This window comes from Rana temporaria, chromosome 5, assembly GCF_905171775.1.
Source record: "Rana temporaria chromosome 5, aRanTem1.1, whole genome shotgun sequence".
NCBI classification, from domain to species: Eukaryota; Metazoa; Chordata; class Amphibia; order Anura; family Ranidae; genus Rana; species Rana temporaria.
The window spans coordinates 221,381,392-221,395,085 of record NC_053493.1 but is presented as its reverse complement, the minus strand read 5'-3'; the positions used below and the strand labels follow the sequence as shown (position 1 = coordinate 221,395,085).

Genomic DNA, 13,694 nt, shown 5'->3' with positions numbered 1-13,694 from the left:
TTACTGACTGCTTATCTCATTTTTTGAGGCCCTAAAATTTCAGGACCAGGGGCGGACTGACCATTCCAGCACTTGGGCCCCATGCCACTAGGGGGCCCCATCAGGGTTGCCAGCCTCAGTAAAACCAGGGTATGTAAAAATCAGTGTTTGTTTACATCTGCCCCTGAAATGTCCCTTATCAACATCCTTTTGGTCTAAAAATCCCAAGATTATAGCTGCCTGCCTCTCCAGTACCTTTTCAGTGTGTGTATGTGTATTCTGTGTGTATGTATACTGTGTGTGTCTCTGTGTGTGTATACTGTGTATGTATACTGTATGTGTGTATACTGTGTGGCCCCATAATCTCCTATGGTCTGGGGGCCCCATAATCTCCTATTGCCGGGGGTCCCATAATCTCCTATTGCCCGGGGACCCCATAATCACCTTTTGCCCGGGAGCCCCATGAGCTGTCAGTCGGCACCTGGCCAGGACAGTGCAAATACCCCACAAATGATCCCTTTTTGGCAAAGCAGTAGTCAAAGTTATTTAGTTAAAGGCATGGTGAGCTTTCTAAAGGTATTTAGTTAAGGGCATTATGAGAATATGAAGTTACAATTGTTTTGAAAATGTCGAAATTTAATACAATTTGTTTTTTTTTCACAATTTATTTTACATACAGTGCTGTCATATGACTGGTGTGGTGGTGATCAGGAATTCTAACTGATGACAGTATTGTTATGGACATTTCTGGTTTAGACACTGAAAATAAAAGTTAACTATGCATATGCAGGAATAGATTTACAGGACACAAGCACTGTATTTAACCACTTAAGTCTCTGAAGATTTTACTCCCTTAACCACTTCCATACCGGGCCTATTCTGGCACTCCTCTCCAACATGTAAAAATCGTATCTTTTTTGCTAGAAAATTACTCAGAACCCCCAAACATTATATATGTTTTTTTTTAGCAGACACCCTAGGGAATAAAATGGCGGTCATTGCAACTTTGTATATTGCACAGTATGTTTGCAATAGTTTTTCAAATGCCTTTTTTTTTCAAAAGAAATGGATTCATGAATTAAAAAATAACAACACAGTAAAGTTAGCAAAATTGTTTGTATAATGTGAAAGATGATGTTATGCCAAGTAAATAGATACCTAACATGTCACACTTTAAAATTGCACACTCATGGAATGGCTCCAAACTTCGGTACTTAATAATCTAGATAGGCAATGCTTTAATTTTTGTATAGGTTACCAGTTTACCAGTGCTAGAATTGTTGCTCTAACGCACACGGCAATACCTCACATGTGTGGTTTGAATGGCGTTTACATATGTGGGCGGGACTTACGTGTGTGGTCGCTTCTGAGCGCAAGCTATCGGGAACAGGGGCTTTTTAAAAAAACAAACATTGTACTTAATTTTTTTGGAACTTTTTTTTACATTTACATTTTTTTTGTATCACTTTTATTCCTATTACAAGTAATGTAAACATCCCTTGTAATAGGTATGAAGATTAAACAGGATTTTTAAGGTGCTTAAGTACCTTAAAAATCCAGTTTAATTTCCATACCTATTTATTCTTCAAATAAGGGATGTGGTGCCTACCTATAGCTGAGGTAATTCAATTATATCCCTTGTAATAGGAATCTATTGTGACAGGTCCTCTTACTGGAGAGATGCAGGGTAAAAAAAAAAACACATCTTTCCTCCAGGCTGAAAAAAATTCACTGATTTCATGCTGACAGACACGATCACTGATTTGTTTACATCCGGGAACCCCGGGTGAGACGTCATAACATCGAGCCCTGGCCGCCGATGGTCATAGAGATGAAATTCCTGTGGTCCTCATCCGGCACCCTGCCGATTGTTTTTCTGGGTCCCCGATGGCACGGGAAGCCTAGAAAAGCACTGGATGGCGGTGGGAGGAGGGAAGTCCCCCATCATCTATAAGAATGATCAATCGATGGAACTGCCGCAATGATTGTTCTTATTGTGCACAGAATCGCTAGCTGGAAATAATAATATCTGAATGATGCCTGTAGCTGCAGGCATCATTCAGCTATTCCTGCTGAAAATTCCAGGACATCATATGATGTTCTTGGGCTGGAAGTGGTTAATGACCTGAGCATTTTTTGTGATTCGGCACTACGTCCCTTAAACTGACAATTGCGCAGTCATGCAACGTTGTACCCAAACACAATTTATGTCCTTTTTCCCCACAAATAGAGCTTTCTTTTGGTGGTATTTGATCATCTTTTAAGTGTGCAGATCAGCTATTTGTTTTTCTAGTGCTGCTTCTGCACCCTTTTCCTCCTTCTCCTCTACTACCCTCACCATGTCCCTGCCAACTGCTTTTAGTTGTCTGTGTACAATTTTGTGGCTTCTGTCCTCAGGGCTGGTAGACAGACTTCTGTGTTTCTGATGCAGAAATAAAGGACACAAATGCACCCTATTGCCCGATGCCCAGCATCCTCATGCCAACTTTTCCTAATACCCCATTTACCCCATTTTGTCCTGTGCTATACATTCTATCAGGTACTTAGCCACCATTATTTTTCTCAGTGATCATACATCAGCTGGCATTACTTTGCACAGAAACATATCCATGCCCTCCATCAGTATGTGAAATGTTATAAGGCAGCAGGAGGCAGAAGAGGAATATGAGGAAGAGCAGGGTTAGGGTTCTGGTGGTAAAGAGGAGGAGGGTTGGTCTCCTGGCTTTGAGGATAAGGAGTAGAAAATTTGGGGCAGCTTCATGGGACATGTTTCACCCCTCACCAATACAAGAAGAAAATATTAGGGGATATACTGACACTTTCCAAGAGAGAACCCACAATATTTCAACTGGTATCCTTCTACAATGTGGGGGGTAGGGGCAGGCACCAGAAAATTGAGGTGGGAAATTATGCTGCCACATTTTCTTTTTTAAGAAGAAAATTATGTAGAAATCTCCTGCCAACATCCACAGGGAAGCGCAAAGTTCCCCAATTTTATAATGCAAAGCTAAATAGATAAGGTTGATGCATTTTCTTATGGGAGTTGGATCCACTGTAGGCATAACTTAATGGGGGACAACCTCATATAAAATGGTTTACTGCTCTTACACAAGGTGCCTTTGGTTTTAATGAAAAAAGATAAAAACATCCATGAATCCGATATACTGCTATAATAGTGTGGCTATTATAATGAAGGAATAACGGTTATTGTTTAGTCATGTTTAGATGTGATACCTCCAGAGCAAAAAACATAACTGAAACTGGAAACAGTTCAAATGGGTATATAGTGGATTCACCTTGTTTGGAGCACAAGACCCATATAAATCACCCCCGCTTTCCTCCTGGAAAAGGCTGAAGTTGCAAAAGCATGCACAGTATAAAAAGTTGACGGTAGAAGGGTAAGAACCTTTGGACTGCAAATTGTACTTACCGCTCCTCTCCCCTTTCACTTTACCTCCACAAGTGCAGTGATTAGATGGGAAACCTTTTATACTGTGCATGCTTTTGCAGCTTCAGCCTTTTCCGGGAGGAAAACGGGGGTGATTTATATGGGACTTGTGCTCCAAACAAGGTGAATCTACTATATACCCTTTTTAACTGTTTCCATAAACTTTTACATCAATTGTGTTTGAAATATCAACATTGGTTGTGCTTCAGAAATGGTCAGTAGTCATCAATTAATATATCATCAGGAAAACTACTCATGGACTTGCTACAATGAAAACGGTCTTCAATAGACATTCAGAGCAATATCTCTTTTGAGATCAAGTCCAATTACCAGTATCTAATTTTCATGCTAATATTAGTTTGATTTTCCCCAATGGCTTTTCAGGGGTCCTCATTTGGCCCCATTTCTATCAATTTTTTTCAGCCTTTGGTTTGAAAAATGCTGCAGAAACAAGAAAATCTGAACTTTGTGTGTTGCACACCCTTTGAAAGCACTTGCTATATTTACCCAATTTGCAATAGCTGCCATTACATTTATAAAATCTGGTGTCTGACTTGTCCTGTCTAGCTGGAGGAAAACCAAACGTCAAAGGCTGCCCTTACACATGATGGCTTTGGTTTGATGGCAAGGTCTTAAGTGAGAGGCAGGTGTTCTGCATGGAGAGAAAGAGAGAAAGTAGGCTATTTTTATTCTTATCGTTTATCTTTTTCAATTTTTGTTTTCATTGTAAGAAAAAATAAGAAAACACAGGCAGAGATTGCAACCTGGACAATAATTGTAATACTATTAAAAAATGTAAATTGGTTCCTTTGCTAGATAAGGAAAATGTAATTGGTTTGTTGCAAGATAAGAGTACCATCTCGGACACTGGTCTTGCAAAGTTGATTGTGGAAACATTGTCTGAACATGGTTCTCAAGTGTAAAACAACTTCTCCATTTGTCCTCAATTGCTTCCCTGTGCTCCTCTGGCAATATGGAGGGAAGACATTGATAGCATATTGGAAAAGATGAACACTGACATTTCAAAGTAGTTGATAGTCTCACTCAAATAACCCAATAAAAGAAGGCAGGATATAATAATTTATACAGACAGCAGAGTTTTAAAGTACATCAAAGAGTTTTCTTATTGAAGTATGCATCCAATATTACATTGGAGAAAAAGATGTTTCACAAAAAATAGCCGGAAATTTTGTACAGTCAATGCACAGTAGAAAAACAACCTTATTAGTCTGCAATTACAGGGCAGGCTTTATCAAGAAATATAACCTTTACCCTCAGCTTCTTTAGCAAGGCAGTGGTCATCTTGGTTTGGGGTCATTATCATGTTGGAGTACTGCTCTGTGGCCCAGTCTCCGAAGGGACGGGACCATGCTCTGCTTCAGTATGTCACAGTACATGTTTGCATTCATGGTTCCCTCAATGAACGTGTGGCTCCCAGTGCTGGCAGCATTCATGCAGCCCCACACCACAACACTATCACCACCATTCTTAACTCTAGGCAAGACACACTTGTCTTTGTACTCCTCACCTGGTTGCTGACACACACACTTGACACCATCTGAACAAAATAAGTTCATCTTGGTCTCTTCAGACTACAGGACATGGTTGCAGTAATCCACTTCCTTAAGCCTCGTACACACGATAGGTTAACCAGAGGACAAAACGAAGTTCAATGCTTCCAAGCATGCGTCGACTTGATTCTGAGCATGCGTGGGTTTTTAACCAATGGTTTTGCATACTAACGATCGGTTTTGACCTATCAGTTAGTGATCCATCGGTTAAATTTTAAAGCAAGTTGACATTTTTTTAACCTAAGGTTAAATAACCTATGGGACCTACATACGATCGGTTTGGACCAATGAAAACGGTCCTTCAGACCGTTGTCCTCTGGTTAACCTATCGTGTGTACGAGGCCTTAGTCTGCTTATCATCAGCAGACTATGGCGAGGCCTGTTCTGAGTGGAACCTGTCCTGTTAAACTTCTGTATGGTCTTGGCCATCATGCTGCAGCTCAGTTTCAGGGTCTTGCCAATCTTCGTATAGCCTAAGACCATCTTTATGTAGAGCAAACATTATTTTTTTCAGATTCTCAAAGAGTTCTTTGTCATGAGGTGCCGACATCTAGTTGATCAGCGCTGGCCCCCCCCGCCTCGCCTCATGTATAGACACTCCCCCTTGCCCAGAAACATTGATAGACAGATCACCCATCCCAGGATTGGACGGGTGATCTGTCTATCAAAGTGCCCGGGCATCAGGGACATGGCTGCATCAGGGACATGGCTGAATTTAGGGACATGGCTGAATTAGGGACATGGCTGAATTTAAGGACATGGCTGAATTTAGGGACAAGGCTGCATTTAGGGACACATGGCTGCATTTTAAAAAAAAGTATCGGTAATCGGTATCGGCGAGTACATGAAAAAAAGTATCGGTACTTGTACTCGGTCCTAAAAAAAGTGGTATCGGGACAACCCTAATAGTAACCCACATTTAAAACATCTGTTTTGCCTACCTTACATGCCGCATTTAGCCACTGGAGTCCCTAAAAAGAAAAACCTAAACACTTAACCTAAATCTTAAATCACAAGACCCCTAACCCAAAAACACTAAACCTCAAACTTGTTTTTATTATTTTTTAACAAAACTGAAAGTACAAAAGAAATACGAAAACATAAAAAAACAATACAATTAAAAAAGAAATAGGAATAGAAAGGACTATTGAGTCCATGAACTGTGAGCATAGATGAGAGTGGAAAACAATACGAAGCCCATCACGTTGAAATTCATAGCAATGTAACTAAATTCACAATACACCACAGAGAACCAGGTATCAGAGGGTTGGCGGTGACATACTAGGTAGCCAACCATACTGCAATTTACTGTAATGTAGCACACTACAGTGCTGGGAATAGAACATTTTAGCTGCACTCTTTAGGATAGCATTATCAATCTCTCCCTGCAAATACTGTGTGATCTCCCCTATCAAATCTTTTTTCTTTAAGGCAATCCGTGAAAACTTTTCTCTTCGGAGAAGCCTACCCTGCCTCCACTGAACAACTGCACTTTTATTTTCTTCATCAGATCACCCCCCACATTTATTACCCTTCGTATCACTTGACCCTCCCTCCTAGACTGTAAGCTCTATCGAGCAGGGCCCTCTGATTCCTCCTGTATCAAATTGTTTTGTAATTGCACTGTCTGCCCGAATGTTGTAAAGAGCTGCAAACTATTGGCACTATACAAATCCTGTATAATAATAATAATAATAATAATAATAATAATAATATCTATTCCCAGTCTCTTCAAAACACATTGACTGTGTATATGACTGTTTGTAAATATGGCACTGTTCGGATGCACTTTATAGGATGGCAGCAATTATCTCTCACTGCAAACACTCCTTTGACTCCAAGTCTCCAACACACACTTATAAGGCGGCTGTAAAATTAGTAAAACCATGTGATTGTCCCTTTTAGGTAACCTGACCACAGTTCTACTTTCAATAAGTTTTTATTGTTAATAAAAAATGACAATACATCCCAAATAACATAATGAACAACAATGTCAAGGGTGACGCAATAATGATAAAGATTATAGAGGCCTTTCTCTTGCACAAATAACAGCTGTTAATGAGCGACGGTTAAACCTCGAGACTGTAATGTAGAGGTGTTGTTCCGAGCAAATCAGATAAAAATGGTCACCTGATCCATAGGGAAATTATTTGAGCTTGTGATAATAGAAAACAATGGTACCATCTTTCCTAGGCCTCTGATTAATCAATCCTTGGATACAACGTTACCGGAAATAACAAAGCGCACTATGAGATAGTATGAAGCTGTACTTTTAAGGATGAAAAGTCTGACAGAAGAAAGAAAAGAAAGAAAGTAAAGAAATCCCAAACCAGAGTAGGAAGTCCTGATCACAGTTCTGAGGTCAAGAAGTCCATTATTAGTAATTGGTTGCTATAGTGGTGAACTGCAAACAACTTGGTTCTGTTTTGAAATCATGTTTGACGTGAACCCAAAGATTAGCCCTACTCAACAGTATAGTCAACAGTCAACAGTACAGGGAATAAAAAAATAAATAAAAAAACATTCCAAAGGTGAGATAATGCTGATATTATTGGCAAATTCCCTTTATAAAAGTAAACAACATATTTAAAAAATTATATATATATATATATATATATATATATATATATATATATATATATATATATATATATATATATATATATAAATATATAATAAACATGGCCTTTTTCCTGCTGGAACTTGGTGGAACTTAGACCCTCTGCTCCATGCTCAGCACTATAACTTGTAAACGAAGAAGTCAGACTTCTGTTTTTACAAGTGACAGCTTGTCTCTCAGCAGCTCCCACAAATCTGGTCCTCTGAGAGGCTCCCACTGAGTGCAGGATGGGGACAAGTGAGATGTGGGTGCCTGGAGTGCAGTACAAATGCTGAAACCCCCACTGGGTGACCTCCCTGCAAGTAAGAGAGGCGGAGCCATTTACAGTGTGTGGGGAGGTCCTAGAGCCAGTTTGGATGAGGGGTGAAAGTGAGATGTGGATGGGGGGTGCAGAGGTAAACAGCTGTGGAAGAAGGCTGAACTCTGCACTCTGTTTAGTGCACACCTGAACACTGCACTCTGTATGCAGCGCACCCCCAATTGCTGCACGTAGCGCACCCTTGAACTATGCACTCTGTACATAATGCACTCTTGGTATTTAATGCCCCTTTAAGACTCTCAGCATTTGATGCTATTTGAAGGGTGTGTGTAGGGGTAAATGGGGGTTTTGAGGGATCATGGTTGAGTTCTTGCACCTATTTTATGAGAAAAAAACATGTCTATCTATCTATCTATCTATCTATCTATCTATCTATCTATCTATCTATCTATCTATCTATCTATCTATCTAATAGATAGATAGATAGATAGATAGATAGATAGATAGATAGATAGATAGATAGATAGATAGATAGATAGATAGAGATATTATGCTGACCATTATAATCATTGTTCATTTAAGTATAAAAGATTTCACTGAACTTGTGTAAAACCCTGAATAGCAACTGGCAGTAATTGGTTTAGTTTAGCAATCATTCATGTTTTTAATAATATTTCAGTCTGACCCTTTGGTTTGATTTCACTGTACCAACATTTTGAGAAGCATCTGTGCAAATTCTCCAGGCATCTGTTGCCAAGTACCAAAGCTATGAAACGTCAAAATCCCAGCTGCAAAGTCATAACTTCACTTAAGCAACTACATGACAAAGCACACATGTACTGAGCTGCAAACAGGTGTGTGTATATAAATCTTTAGAGCTCTGGTAAATTATATATCATGATAGAAACCAATTATGTGGAAACTGAGCTTTCAATCCTACTACTGTTCCATTTCAACATCTGCAAATATACTGTAGGATTTTTGGAGCTTTCAGGTGCAACCATGTAATAAAACCGCTCAAGGATAAAAGAATATTGACAAGCCTGAAAGAGCAGGATGAAACATTTTGCTTTCATGCCTTTTCTAGTTTGCATTGTATGTGGCTAGATAAATGGAAAATAGGCTTAAAAAAAAACAAAAAACACCTAAAGTAAGTATACACAGCTATAAATAGGCACTAAAGTTTGGTGTTAAACATGTCAGCTTTTTACCCTGTCTGTTGTGGCATGCTTTTGTGTGTTTTTTTATTTTAAAATAAAAGCAATTTATTTTTGGAGTGCGGCTGTCCAGAATGTTTTTCCTTCATTTTGTAAGTATACAAAGCTATTCTAATAATATGCATGTGTTAGTGTGTATCTGTGGGATGCCGACACTTGTCATATTTTACTTTTGCCTGCATGCATCTTGTGAATATGCATGTATCTGACAGCCCACACACACAAACATACCCTCTATTCGATGTTTGCTACAAATCAGTTCATGTGGGTAAAAATGTTACATTTAAAAAACAGACAACATATGTTTTAAAATACTTTATTTTATGGAACATATTTTTTGTTACTTATTTTCAAACATATGTTGTGTGTTTATCTACTTTTAATGCATTTTTTAATGTGTGGTGACCAGGTTAGGGTCTGAGAGACCCTTAAAAACAGGTAATTGAGGAGGTGAAAACTACCTAGTGGTCCCTTATTGAGGGGCATGTATGTGGTACATAAGCTCCTCTTTACCAGCACCCACTGCACACACCAGGGGTGGTAAAGAGTCCTGTGCCTATACTTTTGAAAGGTAACACTCATTTTTGGCAGGACATGTGGACTGCAAGACAGAAATTCCCTTGCTTTACTTATACTTCATGCTGTATCTACAGGACAGAAAATGATAGTAAAACTCCCAATTTTTCCAAATGTAAAAGCTATGGGCCAGATTCAGAGAAGAAGTACGCCGGAGTATCTGCTGATACTCCGGCGTACTTTCAAATTTGCTGCGTCGTATCTTTAGTTTGAATTCTCAAACCAAGATACGACGGCTTCTGGCTTCGATCCGAGAGGCGTACGGCTTCGTACGCCTTCGGATCGTAGGTGTAATACTTCGGCACCCGCTGGGTGGAGTTTTGTGTCGTTTTCCGCGTCGGGTATGCTAATTAGCTGTTTACGGCTATCCACGAATGTACGCGCGGTCGTTGCATTCTCTTACGCCGCCGCTAGTCGGCTTTTCCCAGCGTATAGTTACAGCTGCTATTTCTTGGCTTATATTTAGACTTGCCATGTTAAAGTATGGCCGTCGTTCCCGCGTCGAATTTAATTTCTTTAAATTTTTGGCGTAAGTCGTCCATGAATAGGAAAGGACGTAACGCACGTCGCCGTTCAAAAAATTACATTGGTGCGACGTCATTTCGCGCAAAGCATGGGGTGAAATTTCAAAACGGAGCATGCGCAGTACGTTCGGCGCGGGAACACGCCTAATTTAAATGATACACGCCACATTTGAATTAGGCGGGCTTGCGCCGGATGGATTTACGCTACGCCACCGCAAGTTTACAGGCAAGTGCTTTGTGAATCAAGCACTTGCCCGTAAAACTTGGGGCTGTGTAACGTAAATGCAATACGTTACGCCGCGGGAATTCTACCTGAATCTGGCCCTCTATCTGCATTCAATTAGGAAGCCCAATTGAAAAATTAAACATTTATTTAATTGCTGCAGAACTTTCTCATTGTTGCAGACCTACACATTCCCAATATATTCAAGCATAGTTATCCTAACAAAAAGTATTTTTCAAATGTGTTATTTTGCTAGGAACCCCTTTGCATCTGCCCTATTGTGAACACATGGTCAAGCAGGGCAAGGAAAAGCACTAGTTTATATTTTTTAGCTAAAGCTGAGCACTATGGAAAATGCAAACGTTTATGCCATTAAGCTGCACCTAGCAGTTTCCAGCCCTGAACAGTCTCTGTGTGGTTTCTGATTGTTTGATTAGCCAATTACCTACAGTTAGTCAATAATAGTGATTACTTTGATATGGGGAACGTTTGTCTGTATTCAATCACTATTTTACTTACTCAGCTTGCAGCCCTTGCTCCTGCAGAGAAGATCTGTGTGGTTTCTGATCATAGGATTAAGCGTAGGTTGCAAATCATGTCAATAACAGTCATAGTTTGTTAGTTTGCTACTTTTACTGCAACATGCAGCCAACCTTTTTCTTTTTTGTTTACAAACAATTTTATTGGGTACAAAATAATGGTACAAAACATTATATCATGAAATTAGAGAATTACAGTATATACGAGTCATTGTAGTTGGGTACAAAGTAATGGTACAGAACATTGTGTCACAAATCTACAGAAATACAGTATATATGAGTCATCTTTGTTGTAGATTGTGACACAATAATATTGTGGATAAACAGATTATTTCTTATGATTAATACAGGAGGCTAACAGATCATCAGGTAATAATTTAGAATATGATATTTTGACGGGGATATCAGAGATGGGATTATTGCCGCTAGTCTATTAGCCAGGAGTCTACAGAAAATGTTGAGGTAATTATTTATTACCAAAATTGGTCTGTAGTTTTGGGGTAGTGTGTGGCCTTTGTTTGGATTAGGAATTAAGGACATGATAGCCAACAACATCTCTTCGGGGAACTGATCTCCTTTCAAGATGCCGATGTATAGTTTCGTTAGTGTAGGGATAAGAAATTGTGAGAATTGTTTATAATAAAAGGAGGAGAATCCATCTGGACCAGGTGCTGAGGTTCTTTTAACCACTTAAGCCCCGGACCAATATGCTGCCTAAAGACCCAAGGGGTTTTTACAGTTCGGGACTGCGTTGCTTTAACAGACAATTGCGCGCTCGTGCGACGTGGCTCCCAAACAAAATTGGCGTCCTTTTTTTCCCACAAATAGAGCTTTCTTTTGGTGGTATTTGATCACCTTTGCGTTTTTTATTTTTTGCGCTATAAACAAAAATAGAGCGACAATTTTGAAAAAAATTCAATATTTTTTACTTTTTGCTATAATAAATATCCCCCAAAAACATATATAACATTTTTTTTTCCCTCAGTTTAGGCCGATACTTATTCTTCTACCTATTTTTGGTAAAAAAAATCGCAATAGTCGTTTATCGGTTGGTTTGCGCAAAATTTATAGCGTTTACAAAATAGGGGATAGTTTTTTTTTTTTTTAATTTTTTTTTTTTTACTACTAATGGCGGCGATCAGCGATTTTTTTCGTGACTGCGACATTATGGCGGACACTTCGGACAATTTTGACACATTTTTGGGACCATTGTCATTTTCACAGCAAAAAATGCATTTAAATTGCATTCTTTATTGTGAAAATGACAGTTGCAGTTTGGGAGTTAAACACAGGGGGCGCTGTAACATTTAGGGTTCACTTTGTGTGTGTTTACAATAGTAGGGGGGTGTGGCTGTAGGACTGACATCATCGATCGAGTCTCCCTAATAAAAGGGATCACTCGATCGATGCGCCGCCATAGTGAAGCACGGGGAAGCCGTGTTTACACACGGCTCTCCCTGTTCTTCAGCTCGTGTAGGTATAGGTATGTGCATGTGCCTGTCCGTGCCATTCTGCTGACGTATATTTACATGAGGAGGTCGGCAAGTGGTTAAAGGAACACTAAAGGTTTTTTTTTTTATTAGATCAATTGAATTCAATTGAATTTCAATATCACTTACCTCGTTTTTCCTTTTGACCTCCAAAATACAGTAATCCAGGTTTGGAAATGCCATTTCCTGTCTCTCCTCTTCTTGCTTTCCACCAGCATCTGAGCCGTTTTGCATGGTGGAAAGCAGAATATGCTCACCCCCTCCCTATGACTACAGCCCTGCATGAAGATGCTCTCTTATCCCTCACAGGCATGGAGGCTAAGCCTAATGGGAACTGTAGTTCCCATTAGGCCGTGATGTAGCAAGAATGAATGCGCACCGCAAACCAGGAAGTCAGTGAGAATATTGATTCAGGAGTGACGGAGGTGAATAAAACAGATCGATTTAAACAGGTATCAAACTGGTTATAATGCAAAACATTACTTTTTACTTTATCAGCTACTGTCAGACTTTAATTTAAGAGGAAAATATTTTTGTCTTTACAACCCCTTTAAGGGCTTTGATCACTTGAAGAATTTTGTCTTCGGTACGAGGAGCATTTAGTGTGTCAATCTGAGTAGAGGAGAGTGTGGATATAGGAATTGTATTTAGCCATTCTAGTGTTGTGGTTGGGATTGTGGAAGTTGGTTTGGCCAGGAGGTCTGTATAGAATTTGGTGAATATAGAGAGGATTTCTTGTGGATGAGTGACCAGTTGGTTAGTATTATTCTTAAGTTTGTAAAAAGTCCTTTCAAGCACTGGTATAGGTGTGCTACTTGCTTTGCAGTACATAGGTGTGTAATACATTCATATACTTTTTGTCAGTGTAGGGACAGGTTGCTGTTTCCAGCAGGGACAGACTGTAGTGACACAAATCGTTACCTAACAGGTCCACAAAAGTCCCTTTAAGCACTGGTATAGGTGTACTACTTGCTCTGCAGTATATAGGTGTATTATACACTTCAAATCTACTCTCGAATATAGAAAGCATATTATAGTGGATTTGTATTGTGCAGCATTGTTACTGGCGGTGTTTTTGGTAAAGGTATTCTCAATATTTCTCTCATCGAGGCTAGCCTTAAAGTGTTGATTAGGTGGTACTAAGGGCCAGATCCACAAAAGGCATACGCAGGCGTATCTACTGATACGCCAGCGTATCCCTGTTTCTATCTATGCGACTGATTCACAGAATCAGTTACGCATAGATAT

At 39.5% G+C, this 13,694-nt stretch overlaps 1 protein-coding gene across 1 annotated transcript in view; it reads left to right on the top strand.

Annotated features, from left to right (window-relative positions):
• CDH12 (cadherin 12) overlaps nt 1–13,694 on the top strand; it is a 1,098,816-nt gene that overhangs the window by 164,943 nt on the left and 920,179 nt on the right. The gene's annotated exons all lie outside the window — the stretch shown is intronic.